Source organism: Tenrec ecaudatus, chromosome 4, assembly GCF_050624435.1.
Source record: "Tenrec ecaudatus isolate mTenEca1 chromosome 4, mTenEca1.hap1, whole genome shotgun sequence".
NCBI lineage: Eukaryota > Metazoa > Chordata > Mammalia > Afrosoricida > Tenrecidae > Tenrec > Tenrec ecaudatus.
Genome location: NC_134533.1, coordinates 116,910,644 through 116,931,597, shown reverse-complemented (window position 1 = coordinate 116,931,597; position 20,954 = coordinate 116,910,644). Strand labels below are relative to the sequence as shown.

At 50.8% G+C, this 20,954-nt stretch overlaps 1 protein-coding gene across 2 annotated transcripts in view; it reads left to right on the top strand.

The window, feature by feature from the left end:
- Nucleotides 1-12,312: 12,312 nt before the first annotated feature.
- Nucleotides 12,313-20,954, top strand: part of FXYD6 (FXYD domain containing ion transport regulator 6) — a 34,438-nt gene continuing 25,796 nt past the window's right edge. For both annotated transcript variants that reach the window (XM_075546655.1, XM_075546654.1), the window contains exon 1: nucleotides 12,313-12,395. The gene's annotated coding sequence lies outside the window, so the exon portion shown is untranslated. The remainder of the gene's footprint in view (nucleotides 12,396-20,954) is intronic.

The following is a 20,954-nucleotide window of genomic DNA, read 5'->3' as shown; positions in this document are numbered from 1 at the left end:
CCACATGGGCTTCCTGATGACTTAGCAGGGGCTGCACACGGCAGGCCGGTGAGTCTAGAGGAGAGAAGACATGATGCAGCTTTGTGGAACAAGAGTTTCGTTTTCTCCCGAAAAAAGCCTGGGGGGAGGTCGGTCAGGACTAGGGTAGCCCTTCCTGGGTGCTGTGGGGGCTCCTTCCACATCTTTGCCTCCATCCTCCATGGGCGGCTTCTTTCCTCGTGGCTGCCAGAAGGCTGTTCCACATGCAGGCCTCGCACCCACGTTTCTGACAGGAGGCAGAAGGAAGGGCCCAACGGGCACAGGACACCTATCTCTGACTCTGTCCCTTCGCCTAGTAGGAAAGCGCTTTTCTCGAAAGCCCTCCTTTCTCTGATGCTGCTTCCATCTCCTTGACCAGAACTGGGCTACAGGCAACTCACAGTTGTGAGGCAGTTTGGAGAAGTGAAGAGTGTAGGCTGAGCCCCTGCTGCTCCGTTAGAAACCCTTCTCTGTGGAAAGAAGGAATCTGACATAGGCGCTCGGCAGCATCTGCCACACCGGCCTGCCTGTCCCGAGACGCTCTATGTTCTGTCGGTCCCGGGGGTCCTCTAGGACCCACCCCCGGGAGAAGACCTTCATGGGGGATGACCAGAGACCCTGCAGCTCACCGCCCTCTCGACCCTTTTCTCCTCTGCCTTTCAACCCAACACCACCAGTCTCTTCAACCCTTCACCAGCCTAGGGAGACAAACAGGAAATGCATCCGCGGGTGCAGAGTAAGGATGGCAAGACCTGGAGAGCCAATTTTGAAGCCCCCAAGGCGCGGTTTGGGTTTGTTGGTTAAGTTGGGAGGTTGCTGGCCGAAAAGAGAACAATGAGCTCTGGCGAGCTTGGTTGGGGCAGGATCATAACATGTCTCATAGTAACTGCTACCAGAAAACAAACAAACAAACAAACAAACGTCCTCACTCTAACTCATAGTGACCCTGTAGGACAAGGTGAAACTGCCTCTACAGGTTTTGGAGATGGTAAATCTTTATGGGAGTAGAAAGCCTTATCTTTCTGCCGCAGAGCAGCTGGTGGTTTGGAACTGCTGACCTTGCGGGTCTCATCCCAGCACATAAATACGAGTTCACTTCAATTCAGCATGTTATGGGGATTGCGGAGGGGCTGGGCTGGACATTGCGCCAGGATCCATAACCAGAGTGAGCTGGCAGACCCTGCCTGAAGGAGTCCCCGTCCCACTGGGGAAGCAGACATCTGCAACTCGCCACAGTGAGATCTAGATAGTGACTGTGAACTTGCAGGTGGAGAGCTGCCGCGCTGTGATGGACAGCGTGTGCAAGATGGCGTTCGAGGCAAAAGATAACATTGGAATTGAACTTTGTAGCGTAAGTAGCCACCATTTATCTGTGGGGCTGTCACACTGTGGTGACTCTCGTGATTCTGTGACGCTTGAAGCTATGCCACTGGTATTTCAAATATCATCAGGGTCACCCCAAGTGGACACATTGCAGTGGAGCTTCTGGATTAAGACAAACTAGGAAGAGAGCCACAGGTCTGGAAAAATCAGACCAGTGAAAACCTTACAGGGAACAGTGGCAGACAGAATATTATCTGATACAGTGGAGGGAGATGTGGCCCTCAGCTTCAAAGCCACTCAAAACATGACTGGGGAAGAGCTGCCTCTTTAAAGCAGAGACAACCTTAATGACAAAAGCTTTGGGGACTTTTATTTGTCCAAATGGACAAAAGCTTTGGGGACTTTTATTTGTCCAAATGGACAAAAGCTTTGGGGACTTTTATTTGTTGACATAAACTGACTCAAAATTAGAAGGAACAGCCGCAAACATCCACTAATAATGGGAATAATGGGATGTCTGAAGGAGTTGAGAAACATTGGAAATGGTAGAAAGTGAAACAGAATGCTTGAGTATCCCTCTCCTAGGTACTAGTGAGCCAAAATGAACTGGTATTGGCCATTTTTAATAGGATAATCAGATGGTCTACTATGCTGGCAGGAGCTCTGGCGTAGTGGTTATGAATTGGGCTGTTAACCATAAGGTCAGCAGTTCAAAGCCACCAGCCACTCTGGGGGAAATACATAGGACTTTTACTCCTTTATAGAGTTATAGTCTCAGAAACTCCTGGGGGCAGTTCTGCCCTGGCCAGTAGGATCACTATGAGTCGGCATCTACTCAATGGCAGGGAGTTTGGTTTTAGGTTTTATTATGCTGGTAGTGACAAAGCCAAGAGGAGTGACATCACGTTTATTGTGCCAAGAGCATCTCAGGGATCTATCCTGAAGTACAACACTATCACTGATAGGACAGTACCTGGACACCTAGAAGAAAGACCAGTTAATGTGACTGTTACTCAGATTTACACAAGAAACACTATTCCCAAAGATGAAGAAATGATAGTTTATTATCAAAGTCTAGAGCCTTAAAATGGTCAAGCATGCAATAAAGCTGCGTTGATCATTATCAATGCACACGAGGGTCGGAAGCACAGAGGGTCAGAAGCTGGAACATAGCCTCATGATAACAGAATCCATGCTGGAGATCACATGATAGATCTTTGAAAGACCAATGCAAAACCTTTTTCATTTTTTCAAGGACATAAAATGGTAACTATACAAGCGAACCTCAATAGATTGAATACATAGGAATCAAATGAACTGTATCTGTGGAGACAATGGAACTCAGCACCATCAATCAGAACAAAGCCAAGGGACAAATTGGAAAAAGATCAATTGTTCACGTGCAAATTCAAGGTCAAACTGAAGAAAATGAAAATAAATCCACCAGAGCCAAGGTACAGCCATGAGAAGATCGCCTTTAGAGACCATTGCAAGAACAAACCTGATGCATTAACACTAATGACCAAAGACCAGAGGAGCTGTGGGAAGACACCAAAGAGATTATGTAAGAGTTTCTTGATATGAAATCCAGGATAGGAAAATCTATAATGACAGTAACTAGCATAATAGTTTCTTAGAGTAATGGTAAGAGAGATTATTGGGGGGAGGGGTGAATTTCATAACAATGAGTACAAAGATGAAGAAAATGTTCTCAAATTGATTATGGTGATGATCACACAACTAACTTTTTAAATATATTCCAGCCATTAAATTGTACGGCATGTGAATGATATGTCATTAAAGCTGTTTTTAAAATGAGATTATACGTGAGGAAACAAAAGGTCATTAAAAGAAGAGGGGAGAAAGAGACGATCAAACTGGGGGTGAGAAGAGATGAAAACTTGCTCTTGAGCATACAGTATCTAAAGGAAATGAAGTAAAAGAGCTGAACATCTCAAGAAGACTAACTGTGAGAATGAAAGGTTGTAATATTGGAAGATTCTCTGAGCAAAAATGTTGAACAATGAGAGCAGCCCCATTGGGTTGCCAAGGCTGTAACGCTGTATGGAAGCAGACTGTCGCATCTTTCTCCAGTGGAGCATCTCTTGGGTTTGGGCATCCACCTACAGGTTAGCTGGCAAGCACTTAGTCACTGTGACACCAGGGATCCTTAACATCGTGTTAAACCGAGAAAACATTTATGCGGTCAAGGATTTCATTTTACACGGAACCACAATTCACACTCATGGGAGCAAAGCATCTGTCACGAAATTGAACAACGGGTTGCATCGGCTGAATCTGTTTTTCACGGCACCTTTTTAAAGCGCTAAAAGACAAAGATGTCACTTTGAAGACTCTGGTGGCTCAAGCCACAGTGGTTTTGATTGCCTACGGTACAGTACGTGTGAAAGCCAGACAATGAATAAGGAAACCAAAGAAGAACTGATGCATTTGAATTGTGGTGTTGGGGAAGCATGCTGAATAGATTGAACAAATCTGCCTTAGGAGTTTAGTCAGAATGCTTCGTGGAAGTCAGTGGGGAGAGACTTCATCTCTTATACTTTTGGCATGTTATCAGGAGGGACCAGGTCCTGGAGAAAGACACCGTGCTTGGTATAAAGTAGAGGATCACCACAAAAGAAGAAGGCCCTTCATGAGATGGATCACACCATGGCTGAAAAATGGGGTTCAAACATATCAATCGTTACAAGAATGGGCTGGGACCAGGCAGTGTTTTGTTTTTGTAGCTAAGGTCTCTGTGAGTGGGAACTGATCGTTTGGCACCGACCAACAACTGAGTAGATGGGATTTTTATAAGAATGCTTAAAGCAGAGAAACTGTAAGAGCAAAGGATAAGGGACAATAAAGTAGACAGGGTACTTAGATAATTGTGAGGGGCCTTATTGGGCTGGGGCACGGCATTTGCCAGGACCGAAGTGACAAAGGCGGTCCGGAGATAAATCAGGAAAGGCAGGTGGGGGTCAAGTTGTCCGGAGTGAAAGTCATGCTCAGAAGCCAGGTGTTAACTTGCTGAGGGTTTTAATCTCATTTGTGTTGTGGATGATAACTTCAGGAAGCAAAAGTGGATAGAGTGAGGGTGGGGAGACTGAGGCAGAGTGCTCAGTGAGAAGCTGATCACGCAGAGCAGAAGCAGGGGGCTGGAGAGAGAGAGATGGCGGTCAAGAGCTCTGTGGAGAGTGGAGGGAGGAGAGTACCTGCTCTTTCTCAGGAACCAGGTTGGGCCAGGGCCATTTATGAATCCAAGGAGGACGTGGTACGGAAGCAGCTGGGAGGAGTTTGGTGGTGGGGACAGTGCCAAGTTCCTGGAGGTGAATTGTCGGGGTCTTTGGTACAAGGACCAGGCTGGAGATTGGGTGGTCAACAGCCCTAAGAGGGATGGTAAGACCTTGGATGTGAATTAAATTGCCCTGCAAATGTGTGACAAAGGGCCCAGTGCAGTTGTTGAGGGAGAAGTGGAGGAGTTTGAGGAAGAAGATCCAGGGAAGGAGGAGTCCAGGAGCAAGGAGTGGCTTGGAAGTGAAAAAAAAGTTCTAGGCAGATAAGGAATTAGAAAAACACAGTTCAGTCCTAGACATGATTGAAGGGCTAAGACACACTTTCAGACATGTACAAAGCAAACCCACTTGTCACCGAGTTGTGTCCAACTCATGAGGCCATGAAATGGAAGTATGTTAGGGTTTTCTGTGGTTGATTTTTTGGGAAGTAGATCTTCCTTCTGAGATGCCATTGGGTGGATGTGAACCTCCAACCTTGCAGTCAATAGCTGGTCCTGTTACCCATTTGCACCACCCAGGGACTGTGTACAAAGTGAAAAACCAAAAGCCAAAATCACTGCCATCCAGTCAATGCCGACTGCTAGTCATTGACGAGGACTCCTAGCGACCCCATAGGGCAGGGTAGAACTGCCCCCATGAGTTTCCGAGACGGTCATTCTTTGTGGGGATAGAAAGCCCATCTTTCTCTTGCCAAGCAGCTGGTAGTTTCAAACTCCAGACCTGGCGGTTAGCGGCCCAACTCATAACCACTGCTCCCCCAGAGCTCTTGTACAAATAGAGTGAGTGTGAATGGATAAAGCGAGAGTTTATGAGTTGGCAATGCGGTAAGCCAGAGGCTGTCTGGTGAGGTCTACTCAGGTTTTGCAGCCTGCACCCCCTGGCTTTCAGTATCCACCTTGTAGAGTGACCTGCTAGGGTGGGCAAGTGGCATCCCCTGATACTCTTGACTTCTCTCCTGCAATTTCCCTGTAGTCCTTTTCCTTGCTGACTGTGGCTGTGTAACCCAGACACTGATGTTGATGGGCTATTTTTGCCACAGTACAAGGGGCCCAAGTGTTATCCAGATAAAAGTTTTAACTACTCGGTTCTAAGTTACTTTGTGCAAGCTTATGTTGTTGCCAGGTGCATCGAGTTGGTTTCAACCCACAGCAACCTTATGCAGAACAAAACACGGCCTGATCCTGACCCACCTGCACAATGCTCCAGTGCTTGAGATCACTGTTGCGGCCACAGTGTCAGTACGTCCCCACGAAGGCCTTTCTCTCCTTCGCTGCCCTCCCCTTTACCAAGCATGGTGTCCTTCTCCAGGGTCTGGTCTCTCCTGACAACGTGTCCAAAGTACGTAAGACGAAGTCTTGTCACCCTTGCCTCCAAGGAGCACTCTGGCCATACATCTTCCAAAATAGATCAGATTGTCCTTTTAGCAGTCCATGGTCCTTTCAATCATCTCCTCAAGTATCATAATTCAAAAGCATCTATTATTTGATCTTCTTTATTCAGTATCCAACTTCCACATGCCTATGATGCAATGGAGAATACTGTGGCTTGGGGTAGGTGCGCCTCAGACCTCAAAGAAACTACGTCCTTGCTTGTCAATGCTCTAAAGGGGTTTTGTACAGCAGATCTACCTACTGTCAGAGATCATTTGAACTCCCGGCTGCAGCTTCCATGATAGCAATGGATTGTGGATGCAAGCAAGACAAAATCCTTGACAATGTCATTCTTTTCTCCATTTATTATGATGTCACCTATCAATTCAGTTGGGAGGATTTTGGTCTTCTTGACATTAAGTTCTAAATCCATATGGAAAGCTACAATCCCTGATTTTCATCTCAAGTGATTCAAGTCTTCTTAATTTTCGGCAAGCAAGGCTGTGCATCTGTACATTGCAGGTTGTTAGTAAGTATTCCTCCAGTCCTGCTGTCACATTCTTCTTCATATAATTCAGCTGCTCTGATGATTTCCATATAGATGGAACACGTATGGTGAAAGATACAGCTCCGGTGCACACCTTTCCTGATTTTAAACCGTACAACATTCCCTTCTTCTGGTCCCACAACTGCCTCTGGATCCATGTACAAGTTCCACACAGCACAATGAAATCTTCTGGAATTCCCATTCTTCTCAAGGTTACCCATAGTTTGTTAGGATCCACAGTTGAATGTCTTAGCATAGTCAATAAAACACAAGTAAACATGTTTATGGTATTCTCTGCTTAGAGCCAAGACACACCTGACATCAGCAATGATATCCTTTGTTCCACATTCTCTTCTGGATCCTGTCCGAACTTCTGGCAGCTCCCTGTTGATGAACTGCTACAACCATTCTTGGAAGAACTTCAACAAAATTTTAGTGACATATGATATCAGTGATAATGTTCTATCGTTTGAGCTTCCGGTTGAGTTGCCTTTCTCTGGAATGTCAAAATATGGATCTCTTCCAGTTAATTGGCCAAGTAGCTGTCTCCCAAATTTCCAGGCATAAACGAGTGAGCGCTACCAGTGCTTCATCAGCTCGTTGAAACATTTCACTCGGTATTCCATCAATTTCTGGAGCCTTGTTTTCGACTAAGGCCTTCAGTGCAGTTTGAACTTACTGCATCAGCACCATTGGTCCTTGCTCATTTGCTACCTCCTGAAATGGTGAAATGTCCACTCCTTCTTTTTGGTACGGTGACCCTGTATTCTTTCCATCTTCGTTGGATGCTTCCTGTATTGTTCCATATGTTACCCATAGAATCTTTCAATATTGCAGCTTGAGGCTTGAGTTTTTCTTGTTGTAAGATATGCTGAGCAGTGGAGAGCGAGTGGGTTGGAAAGGGGGAACTGATTACAAGGATCCACATGTGACCTCCTCCCTGGGAGATGGACGGCAGAGAAGGGGGGCAAGGGAGACTCCGGATAGGGCAAGATATGACAAAATAACAATGTATAAATTACCAAGGGCACATGAGGGAGGGAGGAGTGGGGAGGGAGGGAAAAAAATAGAGGACCTGATGCAAAGGGCTTAAGTGGAGAGCAAATGCCTTGAGAATGATTGGGGCAGGGAATGTGTGGATGTGCTTTATACAATTGATGTATGTATAGGTACGGATTGTGGTAAGAGTTGTATGAGCCCCTAATAAAATGTAAAAAAAGAAAAGAAGAGGGAAAAAAGAAAATGATTAGGGCAAAGAATGTACGGATGTGCTTTATACAATTGATGTATGTATATGTATGAATTGTGATAAGAGTTGTATGAGCCCCTAATAAAATGTTAAAAAAAAATCTTGAAGAAGGAAAATTAAACATCTTGTATGTTAAAAAAAAATCATAGGGTTTGCATTCTTATAGTTCAATTCTGTTTATTCCTAAATATTATTTAAATAAAGATACAGTTTGTAGTCTGATGTATTTAAATTATTTATATTTAATCAATCTTTCTATAAAAAAAAAGATATGCTGAGCATGTTGCTCCTCTTTTTGAGTTGCCCTTGGAGGTTCTCTTTTCAGCTCTTTGCCTTCATCCTTCCTCCCATTTGCTGTAGCTGTTCCAGGATGAAAACAACTTTCAGGGCCTCTCTCTTCTGACATTCACTTGGATCTTCTCTTTCTGTCTTTTTCATGACCTTTGCTGCTTCACGGGTGGTGTTCTTCATGTCCTCCCACAGCTCATCAAGTCTTTTGTCATTCAGGTTCAATCTGTCAAATATATTATTGAGATGGTTTCAAAATTCAGGTGGGATAGACAGGCTCAAGGTCACATTTTGGCTCCGGTGGACTGGTTTTAATTTTCCTCAGCTTTATCCTAAATTTACAAATGAGCGATTGATGGCCTATTCCACAGACGGCCCCTGGCCTAGTTTTAGTTGCTAATGTTGAGTTTCTCCATCGTGTCTTCTCATAGATGTAGTAAATTTGATTTCTATGTATTCCATCATGGAAAGTCCATGAGTATAGTTGCCTTCTGAGTTGTTGAAAAAGTCTTTGGTTTTGCAAAGTTCTGTCTTGAGATCTCCAGCTTCATTTCTATCACCAAGGCCATATTTTCCAACTACTGTTCCTTCCTCTTTGTTTTCAACTTTTGCGTTCCATTTGCCAATAATTATCAATGCATTTGATTGCATGCTTGATCAATTTCTGACCAAAACCTGTGGCAGAATTCTCCCATTTCTTCATCACTACCTTTTGTGGTGGGTGCATAAATTTGAATAATAGTTGTAGTGATTGGACTTCCTTGATGGCGGATAGAGATAATTTTATCAGAGATAGCATGGTACTTCATGATTAATTTGATAATGCCTTTCAAAACAACGATTGCCACGCCATTCCTCTGGATTGTGTTATTCCCGTCCTAGTAAGTCATATGATTTCCTGTTTCAAAATGGCAAGACCAGTCCATTCCAGCTCACTAACGCCTAGGATATTGATCTTTATGCGTTCCATTTCACTTTTGATGACTTCCAATTTTCCAAGATGTATGCTTTGCACATTCCAAATCCTGATTAGCGGACTTCTACAGCCGCTTCTCTTTACATTGAGTCGTCGTGCCCCATTAACAAATGAAGATCCCAAGACACCCCTCCCACCGGTTTTGCCAGACTCACATCGCCACGGCCGACTCAAGCCAGAGGAAGCCACCACTCCTCAGTCATTTCAAGTGCACCTGACCCCAGGGCCCTCCTCCTGCACGGTCTCTAAGTTCTGTTTCCAGTCATTAGGCCTTTAGTATCTGACAATATTCACAAGCCGCGTGTAAGGTTTTCAGCGGCTCCTTCCTCTAAAATGGGGAGCAGAGTCCCTCACTGTTTTAGCCTGGGAGCTTGGCTAAAACCTGTTCACGTTGGGTGACCTGCCTGGCGTGTGAAATACTGGTGACATAGGTTCCAGCATCACAGCAACATACAAGGCACCTCTGTACCACTGACTGACAGCCAAGTGATGGGTGCAAGCTTATTGTGTGGAGCAATTCCTTCTATGCCTACGAATGATGCTGACAGCCTGAATTCTAGATCTTTTCATGGCTCCAATTTGGGAACAGGTTAGGAGCGGTTCCTGTCCTATCTTGCTCTACTTCCACCTCTTTGTATCTTAGACCTCTAGAAAAACGACAAGAACCCCTGAGAAGCTCTCCAGCACTAGAGAAGACCTAGGCCCCTTTCTCAGTGAGTGTGCTGTTTTCCTCAGCCCCCCCCAACACTTACCTGAGTGAGCCTCTCCCCACTCCAGCTTTTATCTCCCAGACCCCCCACTGCCTTAAGGATTCACAGCTGGGAACATTCAGGGACTACCAGGCCTGCTCTGCTTCCTCCTCCAGCGTGCCTCCTCTGCTTAATGGCCTTTGTGGTGTCGCCCCCCCCTGGGGTCCCCCACCCACCCCCGCCCCTCCACTCCACCCCGTGCTTCTCAGCCTCAGGGTCTTTGCCTGGGCGTCCTGTATTCCTGGGTCAAATAATTTCTCAGCCCTGCCTGACACACCAACTCCTTCACCCTTATCTGCTTAATGTTTAACGACTCCTGACCCTTCAGCTTGCTTCCCATAAGCTACATTCTCAAGGCTCAGAACCATCTCTTAATGATGCCCTCCTCAAGGGCTTTGATTCTTTGCTAAGGTGGTACTGTGATGAGCATCCCTGGATGAGTATCTACCTTTCCCGTTAGGGTTACACTCTGCAAAGGCAGAGCCCAGGCCCTCACTGACACCATTGGGGCCTGAGAGTCTGGCCTGCGGCTCAGCACAGAGCGGCTCCTCATATGAGTCAATGTGCTGGAAGAATGGTAACGACTGGTGACCTCCTTTTAGCACCACCGTCCTTTTCCCTGGGGTAGATGTATGTCCTCTCCCCCCAGAAATGAGATGTGACTCCACCCCCAGCCAAGCTCGTTTGTGATGCCAACATCCCTAAGTCCTTCAGCAGTGCCCTAGAGTAGGATGTGGAGATGTCAGGCCAGGACAGTTGCTCATAAAAATGTGCCTTCTCTAGCCACTAACCCTGTCACCAGTCAGCAGCGACAGGCAGCATGACTTAGGAGTAATGTGGCCAAACACTTAAGTATTTTCTGGCAGGAAAGGGATTGATACCAACAGGTGACCCGGCTTTGGTGTTCCGACCCCTTTGGCCTTTCCTTGTCTCAAATAGACTTGCAAAGCTGGGTTCCACATGTCCTCGTCAACAGCGACTCTGCAAGACCCCGGGGAGGTCACCAAATGGCAGGCAGGCGTCAGAGGGTCTGGAAAGGATCCATCTACTTGTCCAAGGGCACAGATCAAGTAAGCGATGAGGTCCTGTCTCTTCCATGGAGAGGAGATGGAAAGGGGACAGGCCAGTTGTAACAAAGCCCCAGTTGACTGGGGAAATGACAAAGGAACAGACCAGCTAAGGTTTGAGGCTGGCTTGGTTGGTAGCGCTTCAGCCATGGTCAGGACCTAGGGATTTGAGGGCGAGCCAGAGTGGACTCCAAAAGAGTTGTCCTCTGAGGGAAAGCTCAGCTGCCATTTACGGTCCCTCGTGGGTTCCAAATTTGTGTGAATCTTCCGGGTATTCATTCATTTCTATTTTATGACTTGGGGTATTGAGACCCACCCTTTATTAAAATTATTAAGTCACCCAGGGTTATTGCTGAAAGGAACCGTGAGCCTTCTGTGTCCCTTATGTCACACATCAGAATCTGAGACTCTGGGGTGGGAGTGTCAGGGGCAGGGTTGGGACTCCTGACCACCATCCATGGCTCTTCTGAGAAGTACCCACCACCCCAAGGTTTGGGGTTTGTAAGGAAGTCCCTGGGGCCCTACCCAGACCTGGGCAATCAGCCTCCTCCTCACTCTCTCTCACATCATGCAGAGTCCACACCAGGCCAGCCTCACACTTGCTGGAGGTTTCTGCCTGTGCCTGACCTCCTACCGGCGGCCTCCTAAGCTCAGTTTCCTGGAAGCTCCCTGCGAGCCCAGCCGGGCACCACGCTGCCCAGTGGTTCTAATCGCCATTTGCACAGGAGGAAACTGAGGCTCAGGAGGGCCTTCTGTAATTCGTCCTAGGCCACGGCGGCCACGGCGGCGAGGGTGGAGTTGCAGATCTGAGATAGAAATCTGAAAATGACAAGTTGTCTTTGGACACTGGGGGAAGACTGGGGCTGAAGGAGCCCCTGGGCCGAGCCCAATCTAGAGAAGGGGGGAGGGGAGGGCTTGGGAAGGGAGTGTGGGGAGGGATGTGGGAGGCATGAGGGCCTCTCCGCCTGCAGCCCACCTGGCTTTCACTGAGAATGACAGCCACCACCAGAGCTGGCTCCCGCGCACAGCCATTCATGTTTTCCGTTCCTCCCTTATTAGCGTGGGTTGTGGTGTCTGGCGATTCTCTCTGGTTTCTCCCCGTGGCCCCCGTTTACTATCTCGCAGACACCCCCCCCCCCGGCATCCTGCTGGTCTCGCTCCCTGCCCACCCGCAGCGCCATAGGGGGGCCGAGAAGCACCCCTGGTCGGGCGCACACCCAGCGCCCTCGCAGCCGGCCTCCTGTTGCTTCTCCGAGCCTCGCCGCCCTGAGCGCATCCTGGCGCCGAGGTCCGCGCGCGCTCCGGAGGAGCTGCACGCACACGGCCACTACCCAGCGGCCACCAGAGCAGCCCCGCAGGCCGCGCCCCCCAGCCCCAGCGCCCCCCCCCCAGCCCGGAGGCGGGAAACCGCTGAGGCCGCGCCCACCGCCCGCCCCCAGCCCAGCCCTTCCCCGCGCCTCCGGACTCGGCGCGTCTTCCCGGTTCGTCTCGGAGGAGTCCTGACCGGCGCAGGTAAGGAGCTGGGGCGCCGGCTGGCATCTTCTCCGAAGGATGGCCAGAGACTCGCGGGCGGGATTCGATCCCCGAGGGCGCTGGGAGCAGCGGTTCGTGGCCGCAGGCGTGTGGGGGGCCCTTTCCGGGGAGCGAAGCAGCCTCCCCGACCCCTCCGTGGGCAGCTGGAGTCGAGTTGGGAGTGTAAACAAGGGGGTGGGCGTTGGAAGGGACACGGGGGCGGCGGGGGGTCTCTCTGGCGGGAGAAGCAGGAAACGCCTGGCTGGGGCTGGAGTTGGGGCTGTGGTTTGGGGAGAATGACAAAGGGCGGTTCCCACCATGCTTTTAGCCCAAGGGTGGACTTCCTTTGTTACTTGGAGGCCGCTGAGCGGGGCGCGAGCATGGTGTGAGGGCCAGGGTGTGCAAGCACGAGAGCAGGGCAACGCGGGAAGCGCTGGGTTGGTGCTTTGGGAGCGGGGGCGGGGGCTGGAGCGCCAGCACTTCAGCTGGACGGGCAGACCGACGACATGTTTTCCCTCTTGTTTTCTTCGAGGGAGTGGTGGTGGGGATGGGGGCATCCGGATTCCCTATTCTGCCCCCCCAGGCCTGGCTCTAATGCAGGATCCCCGTCTCCCCACTGTGCCCTGCTCCTTGGGCTTCGATGGAGAGTCGGTGCGCAGCGCGGTCTTCTGACAAGCAAGGGTGGGAGCAGGGAGCCGCCACCCCAGAGAAAACCAGCCTGCCTTGCCCTGTCCCCTGCTGCCAGCCTGCCAGTGTGGGGGCTGTGGCTGCTGGAGGCTGCGCTGCAAATGTGGCCTCCGTGTCCACTTCCTTTGTCCTTTTGGCTTTGTACTCCCCGGCGGGGCTGGGGTGGTCACGTTGGCAATGGATCTCAATGGGCAGCCCACTCAGTCTGCGAGAGGGGCCCCACTTGGGGGCCCATCCGCCCTCACAGTGCGGGTGTCTGGATGTGTATGTATGTATGGCTGCTTCTGCAACTTGGCCCTTTGCATGTGACCTGCCTGGCAGTTGCCATGGCAACACCTCTTTACTGCTCAGCCTCCCTCCTTTTCTAGCCCATTCCTCACTTCTAGCTCCCCTCCCTTCCCTTCCCCTCCCCCCAATATGGTTGCCTAGATAACGGTGGTCCTGGCTTCTCTGCATTGGAGACCCTGATTCTCCAGCTCTCACCCTAACCTGCTACAGCCCTGTACCCACCCACCCCCACATACACAGTGCATCACATGCACATTAACACACTCTTACACACGCCCGCACACATGCATGCACGCCATAATACCCACACTTTGTAAACACACCCTCACACAATCCTACACACACATACACACACGCACATTCTACTTAACACATGCACTCCATCAACACAACCTCACATTGATCACACCACTTATACAATGGCCCCCGAACACACATCTAAACACGATATACATACGTCATCCCAGATTCACACCACCCACAATGCTACACACACTCCTGCCTACGGCATTCCCTGTGTGTTCTCACACACTGCCAGTGTAGCACACATCATCCATCATCTCCCTCAACACACACCCCTTCTTCCCGCTAACCAGGTTTCAGGCTGGCTTGAAGCTGTAGGCAGAGGGCGTTTCCTGCCTTACCTGCCTCTGTGTGCTCTGGGTGCACAGGGGTAGATGCACATCTCCTGGAAGCCCTGTCGAGGAAGTTGGAGGAAAAGGTGCCTCTAGACTCCCTCAAAAGTGGAAACCCTCCCCTAGGTGCCAGCCTCAAGGAAGCAGGCATGGACCCAATTTGAAATCTTTCCATTGCTAGCCGTGCAAACAGGGCATCCCTGGGCCTCATGTCCTCCTGTCACACAGAAGCCCCCTGTGGGAACTGAGTCCAACAACCACATTGCTCTTTCCTTTCCTGATCCCGAGACAGCCAGTGTCGGCGCTGACCCTTAGATGGAATCTATCCTCGCTCGTAGAGACTCAGCCAGGCCCTGGGGATGATTGGGTACCGGGAGGAGGGGGAGCACCGAGCCTCCATAAAGCAAGGAAAGGGAGGGCAGGGCGGAAGAGGAAGAGGAAGCCACAAGGAGGTCCCGTGAACTACCACAGAAGTGGGCAGTCTGCTGTATCTGGGGTGGAGGGCACCCACTCTCCCCCAGGCACATTGTCCTGCCTCCAGATCCAGCTTCTAAGACAGGAAGGGGCGTTTGCGTGGTCAGGGCTCTCCCAAGACTTCTGTGGTGGTCCAATGGTAGATTGCTAAGGAAAGGATTTCCTTCCCAGTCTCTGTATGATCTTGAATCCATTCAACAGAATCTTTTGAAGGAATCACTCAACTGCTAACCAGGCAGGCCTCCTGGCAAATCCAGACATCAACAACCCGACGGAAGCACACATTCGACTCTTGATCTGGAGGCCGTCATGAGTTGGAATTGACTTGAGGATCACCTCTTTGTGTGCCAGAGACTTGATGGTGACGAGGGAAATAGAGCCCCAGGAGCTTCGAGGGGTCATGCAGTCAGGACAGTGTAGATGGGGAGACTGAAGCTCAAAGGTCCCCTGGCAGTAGAGGCTAAGGCCAGTGATTTGGACCCCACACTGCCTGTTCTATGACAGTCTTGTCTGTGTGACCATCAGCCCTCTGGAGAGCCAGATGTTCCTTATAAAGTGGACAGAGACTGTCAGAACACCTACACCCTTCATTTGGCTCCGCAGGTGAGGCTGGAGGGTGCTGAGGCCAGGGGGTGGGGGAGGAGAAGCTCTCCAGAACCACAGGCCTTTGGAAAGTCAGTCTGCCTAGACCCGCCCCTCCCCAGCCCCCATCAATCAGAACATACACTCTCCCCTCCCCTAGCCCTGTAGGATTTAGTCTGCCACCATCTGGAGGGCAGGCCCGGCCAGGCGGCCCCTAGGAAGCTACCACCTATTATAACTCCTGCCCTAGTGCCCTGGGGGAACTAACACCCTTGAAAGGAATCACCTGCAGGAGGCAGAGCGCCTGGAGCATTTGGGCTGCGAGGAGGCTCAGCCACAGGTTCTAGTGGAAAAGGCAAGTGTGTTCGTTCCACGCAAACTTTTTTGGCAAGTCCCTGGGCCAGCAGACTGGAGTTTGTGCTTAGCATCTGGGCCACCAGGACTTTAGACCTCAGTTTCCACCTCTGACAAGTGAGGCTTTTAAACTCCATGGTTTCTAAGACACCCTTGCTCCAGATGTTTATGGCTGATACTGCCTTGAAAGAGATTCCCTTTTCTCTCCAAGTTCCGAATTATTCTTTACTTATAGTTTTAGCTGAACTGAACAGGAAATGGGCTGGTCTCTGGTTCCTGCTGAGAAGTAACACAGCCCAAGAAGCTGAGAACAGGGTTTCTTCCCTCAGGCCAGGGGCCCAGTCCCTCCTGGATTCCGTTGTCTTCAGCCCAGCTGTCAACTGGAGCTTGTAGACTTGTCCTCTATGAGCCAGCCAGGGTGCAGTATAACACTGACGAAACATACACCATCCCTCTAGTTCTTTAATGTTCCCTCTCCTCCCACTATCATGACCCCAGTTCTACCTTACAAATCGGACTAGACCAGAGTATGTACACTGTCACAGATAAGAGCTCTAAGCACAAGGAATCCAGGACTGATAAACCCCTCAGGACTAGTAATGAAAGTAGCCATACCAGGAGGGTAGGGGAAGGTGGGGGGAGAAGGGGAACTGATCACAGTGATCCACGTATTACTTCTCCTCCTCCCCTTCAGGGTGACGAACAAAAGACACATGGGCCAAGGGAGACAGCAGGCTGTGTAAGATATGAAAGTAATAATAATTTCTAAATTAGCAAGGGCTCATGAAGGAGTGAGGGGAAAATTAGGAGCTGATACCAAGGGCTCAAATAGAAAGAAAATGTTTTGAAAAGGATGATGCTTGACACAATGGATGTATGGATTGTTGTAAGAGCTCCTAATAAAATGATTTTTAAAAATGTATCCTTTGGAGGGGGCAAGAGCCAGGCCCTCTGTTTTGTGGGTGTATAAAGTCCCTTTGGGGGGGCAGGGCAAGGGTGGCTCAATCATATCATTCTTACCTTTCTGGAGTCTTAGCTGCATAGTGTTTACACATTGGACTGCTAGCGACAAGGTCAGCAGTTCAAAGCCACAGCCTTCCCAAGGAAGAAAGACAGGGCTTTCTACCTCTGTAAAGAGTTAGAGCATCAGAAGCCCACAAGGACAGTTCTGCCCTGTCCTCCAGAGCCACTGTGTACTGGCAATGACATGGTGGCAGTGAGTTTGGTTTGGTTTGGATGTGGGGGACCCGGGTTCAATCCCTGAGCAGTGTACCTTATTCACAGCCAGCACCCATCTGTCAGTGGAGCCTTGCATGTTGAACTGGTTTCAGCAGAGCTTCCCTACTGAGACGGACTAGGGGGAACAACCTAGTAATCTGCTTTAGAAAACGAGCCAGCGAAAGCCCCGGGGCTCCCCATGGCCCCAGCTCTAGGTGACTGAGCATGGCTCAGGACCAGGCGGCGTTTGCTTCCATTCTGCATGGGGTCTCCATGAGTCAGGGCCCACTCAACGACAGCCTGCAGCAGCAGCAGCAGCCGGGCACTGTTGGGAGGAGAGCCTTTGACCAATCTGTGATGGGAAGGGCTGGTCACGGGCAGACCGAGTTGGCTGTCTGTCCCCCATGGCCGCCTCGCTCATAGCTCAGAGAAGCAGGACAAAACTTGGACCTCATTAGGTCGCACATTCCTCTTCTGGAATGGGTGGGAGGCCCTGACCTGGGGAACTATGTACCCAGCTTAGAGGCCACACAGAGGCAAGCTTGTTACAAACCTCTGCTTGGAACGGGAGGCCCAGGAAGGGGCTGGGCTCACGTGGACAAGGCTGGGTCTGGGGGTGTTCCCAGACTCGCTCACAGTGTCCATGCCGGGATGGAGAGGAACAAGCAGGAGAGGTGGCACACTGGGGTGACCGGAGAGGAACAAGCAGGAGAGGTGGCACACTGGGGTGACCGTGGTCTCACAGTCACTCTCCAGCCCCGCCCCGCTGGAGGGCGGAGCCAAGCTTAGTTGAGAGGCCAGGCCTGCAACCCAGCATTCATCTTTTCAGTAAATACTTACTAGTCTCGCCTTTGTGCCAGGCCTGAGGCCTCCTGTTGGAGCCTTCCTGCTGAGAGAGGTGAGCTGCCCTGTCTCCCTGCTGCCCTCGTCCACAGCTGCCTTGGGATGAGGACTGGAAGCTCCACCCCCACCAGGAAGGCCCTTTGGCCTCTTCATCAGGAACCCCCCTGTCTGCACTCACCCTGCACTCGCTCCCCTTTTTTTCACACATACCTCATCTGACGGGCAGGCGCCTGCTCCCAGGCTTCCACACCTTCACATCTCGCTCAGCCCTCCCCCTCGGACTGTCCCTCAGACCATTGTGCTGGTCCCCCCAGGGTCCATCCTCTCAGCACCTCCCCCCAGGCCCAGCCATGCCCACCTTTGCCTCTGACCCTCCCCTGGTTCTCCCCGAGGTGGTCAAGAGTCTGGCTGCTAACTAAAAGGTTTAGAGTTTGCACGCACCAGCCACTCTGTGGGAGCAAGACGAGGCAGCGGTCTCCACAAAGACGTACAGCCTTGGAATCCCCATGGGGGCACTTCTGCTCTGCTCTGTGGGCTCACTGGGATGGCAGGAGTTTGGGGTCCACCAGGGCCTACGAATCAGGACGGGTACCTGCGAGGAACACTCAGCTCTGAAATCTGCCTGCATGGACCTTCCTTTTTCAGCTATCTTCTCCTACCCTCTGCCTGTTCTCAAGGGGCCCTGGTGGCATAGTGGTTACACGTTGGGCTGCTAACTGCAAGGTCAGCAGTTTGAAACCATCAGCCGCTCCGAGGCAGAAAGATGAGGCCTTCTACTCCTGTAAAGAGTCACAGTCTCAGGAACCCACAGGGGCAGTTCTACTCTGTCCTATAGGGTCACTGTGAGTTGGCATCAACTCAATGGCAGTGATTCTCCCCCCCCCTCTGTTTACTTGTTTTTAGCCCTGGTGGCACAGTGGGTTAAGTGCCAGGCAGCTAACTGCAATGTTGGTAGTTCAAACCCACCGAGCGCTCCTTGGGAGAAAGACGAGGCAGTCTGCTTCTGAAGGAGCTAGTCTCGGAAAGCCTCATGGAGAGCAGGTCTGCTGTGTCCTACAGAAGCGCCTCGCTGGCAGGACGGTTGGCTGTGCTCAGGCACTGCTCCCTTGCAGGTTAGCAGATGGTGGCAGAGTTCAGAGACAGGTAACCCTGGGTTCTAATCTGGCTTCCTCTGCTTTCTGGGTCCTTTCCTTCTCTGGGCCTCAGCTTCCTCGCGTGTTAATGGGCATGAGGACTGAGTGATGTTAAAGTCCTTAGCGTGGTCCCTGACACACACTGGTACACACTCAGTCAACAATACTTATACTCATCTTATTTTAAAAACCCACTGCCATGGAGTCAATTCTGACTCAGCAGTCCTGTGGGATCCCGCGATAGCAGCTCTTAATGGAAGTAGAAAGCCCATCTCTCTCCCTCTGAGCAGTTGGGGGTTTCGAACTACTGACACTGGGGTTAGCATCCCAACGTGTAACCACTGTGCCCCCAGGGCTCCTAGTAGTGGCTTGTTAACAGTAATGGAATATTACCATCATCCTCACCTGGCTGTGAGTGACAGGACTCTTGGCTTTGAAGAGCAAGTGGACTTTCCGTAGCTGCTGGCAGGTGGGCTACTACTCCTCAGCCTTCCCGGCTCTTTGGAAATGCTTCTTCTTCCAAGTAGCTTTTCCTAAAATCGTGAGTGCACACTTCTCCCCTGATCCCTGAATGTTCTGTGGATCCCATCCTCAGCATGCATATCCCACTGAACCGCATTGGTGTGCACACCTGCCTTACCTCACTCCAAAGGCAAGGTCTGTCTTATGCCCATAGGAAAGGGCTTCAAAAAATGCATGGAAAGATTCCATTGCCTTGTAATTTTGTTTTTCCATGGATTTTTGAGGTCCCCTTGCATTGTTCCCCTATAGTGGCTGGCATAGTTTTGACAACACAGGCCTGTGTGGAGGGGCATATTGGGCACAGTCCTGCCTACCAGCAGGTGTTGAAAGACCACTTGATCTTCAGAGCTGTGTCCCTTCCTGTCACTCACACTCCTGGGCTAACAACACATCACTGTCATTGGGTGTATTCATTCCTGCCATCCCCTTGCCTGCCCATTCTTTTGGGCAGGGTCTAAAAGCCAGGGCTTTGGCCCCTCTGAGGGCTAGAAGGTGCTCAAAAACTGAAGCCAGGGAGGGAGGCTGGTTCACCGTGGCATTTTGGTGATTGGTGTCTGATAGAGCAGAAATGAGGGGAGAGGGGGTACAGAGAATGATCTAAAAGTCCCTGCAGCCTGTGGGATGCTTCTGAGCTCACATCACATTGAGGCCGAGTCTGCTGCAGCTGCCGCTCCTTCACCCCCAGGCCAAGCTGGACAATTCCTGTGCTAAGTACTGAGGACAAAGGTGCCCGGCGTGCACTTCTGCCCCACGGAATGCCCAGTCTGATGAAGGAACATGCCCAGTAGTAAAGACCAAACATAGGATCATTAGTAATGGCCAGATATAGGAAGCTGTGGGGCCTGCTCTGTGAGAACCAGGCAGGTGACAGGACGGGGGGGAACGATGTGTTTCCGGGAACAGAGACAAACAAGGTTGACTAATCCCTGCCCTCCCAGTCCTGGTGGTGCTGTCCGGCCAGCATTGGACTGCTAACCCCAAGGTCGGCAGTTCAAACCTACTAGCCACTTTGAAGTAGAAAGATGAGGCTGACTGCTCCCCTGAAGATGTACAGCCTCAGAAACCTTCCTCAGGGTTGCTTTGAGTTGGAAGCAGCTCGATGGCAGTGAGCTTGGATTCTTCCGTGTTGTTCTTCCATCGGGAATCCATGTATCTAGGTGTCTAGCCCACGGTCGGGGTTCAGCCCCTGCCCCGAGGGAGATGGTGTGGAATGTATGCAGAGAGCCGGGGGCTGCCTGGGCTGAGCTCTAAAGGAAGTGGGCTTTTGCTCAGTGACAGTGGAACAGGTCAGCCTAACACCATGGCACTGAGGCCAGGCTGTGGGCAGGGTGGTGCCAGCATACCTCTGGGCCCCCGGCCCTGGCAGTCGCTCTGGTTCTATGCTTCTGTGCTGGTCTGACCTCTCTTGAATGGGCCTTTGTCAGCAGGCATGCAGAGCCGGCGAGTCCATCACTGCCTTGCTAGGCTCTTGCCAGCCCAGCCTGTGGTGGGCCAGCCTGTGGCTTCTGAGCATTGCTCAACTCAGACTCTCTGGAACCAGAGAGAAAACTTCAGGGGCACAGGTCCCAAGTCCTGGGCCAGCAGACTGGAGCCTAAGTCCACCCCCTAACTCATTCTGGACAGCTCATGCCATTGGTGTGGGCCCAGCTGCTGTTTTTGCCCCGTGGGCCCAACAGTACTGCCTTGTGTGCCTCGGGTTGCTAAGAGCAGCCCTGGGCTATTTATTGGTGGGGGTAGCGCTTTGAAAATGATTGAAGACGGCAGTGATGATGCTTGGGGGACAGCAGGGCTGGGCCAACTTGGGGCCTTTCTAGGGAGGCTCC